A 1,538-nucleotide genomic window follows, 5' to 3' on the forward strand; every position below is an offset into this window, starting at 1 on the left:
GAGAGAAGGATATCTTGAAGTTATTGATCCTCTCATGCCATCTTAGTAAATGTCTGTATCTTGAGCTAATTGCTGACTGACTACTAAAATTCAGCATTCTGAGTACAGACCCACAGAATACCAAACACCTAAAGTAGCAGTTGCTAGCTAAGGACTCAAGGTGTGAGTTGGGAGAGGGGAGTGTAGTCCCACAGTTAATGCTACACAACAAAGTTAGAAAATCAGCAGCAGCAGTAAATATTAGGTTCTAGGGAACAAAGACAAGATGCAGTCCTTGTTCTCAAGGAGCCTACAATCTCATTAGGTAAATCAAAAGGCAAATGTCAATACAAGGTAGCATATAAAAATGCCAAATGATTTGCATGAAAGAAAAGCATCAGAGACTGGAATTGAATTCAATCAACACACTTATTAAGCACTCACTGTCTAAGGCACTGTTTGGGGCCTTAGAGTTAGAAAGATAATTTTAAAATAATACTAGGTAACAGTTATACAGTGCTTTAAAGTTTATAAATCACTGTACAAGTATTATCCTCTTTGATCTTCATGACAATTCTGTGAGGTATGCACTATGGGTATTATTTTTATAAATATTTACATTTCACAAATGAGGCAACTGAGGCTCAGACAGGTTAGATGGCTGGTCCAGGATCACACAGATATTAAATAATAGAAGTGGGATGAAAAATGGCATAATGCCTGCCCTTAAGGAGCGGAATATAACAAATACACATGCAGAAAGTGAAGTTGTATTCAAGAGGAGCTTAGTAAGGCCCTACTGAATCCTTCCTTAAACCGTTCTCCCTCCCTCTCTGAGGAAGAAATAAGAGGTAGCATGTGTTAGGCAAGTCAAATCATTGCCACCATCCTGACCACCATCTTCCCTCAGACCCTAATGAAGACAACACAGGACCCTGAATCTAAGAGCTCTGGGAATAGCCATGCCCCATTGCTTCCAACCTGGCTGCTGCAGCCATCACCAAGGGGGGAAATTCCCTCTAGAGAAGTTCACCTTTCCCACTACTACCCACAACAACCACTGACCAATTGTCACCAACAGAAAAAAAAATCACAAATCAGAGACAAAATGGTGATCCAGGTTTCCAGATTCCTGATCCAGTATTCTTTTCCCACTTTTGAATGTGTGGCTTAGAACTATGATAACTCTCCCCTGGACTTCTTTTGAAGGAGATAGTAGAAAGCAGAAAGCTGGAAAACAATTTTTATAGCTAGTGTCTCTGATAAAAGCCTCATTTCTAAAATATATAGAGAACTGAGTCAAATTTATAAGAATACAAGTTACTCTCCAATTTATAAATGGTCAAAGGATATAAACAGGCAGTTTTTAGATGAGGAAATTAAAGCTATCTTTGGAATATGAAAAATGCTCTAAATCACTATTAATTAGAGAAGTATAAATTAAAACAACTCTGAGGTACCATCTCACACCTATCAGATTGGTTAAAATGACAGAAAAGGAAAATTATAAGTATTGGAGAAGATATGGGGAAATTGGAACACTAATGCATTGTTGGTGG

This window comes from Vombatus ursinus, unplaced genomic scaffold, assembly GCF_900497805.2.
Source record: "Vombatus ursinus unplaced genomic scaffold, bare-nosed wombat genome assembly UNPS02014802.1, whole genome shotgun sequence".
NCBI classification, from domain to species: domain Eukaryota; kingdom Metazoa; phylum Chordata; class Mammalia; order Diprotodontia; family Vombatidae; genus Vombatus; species Vombatus ursinus.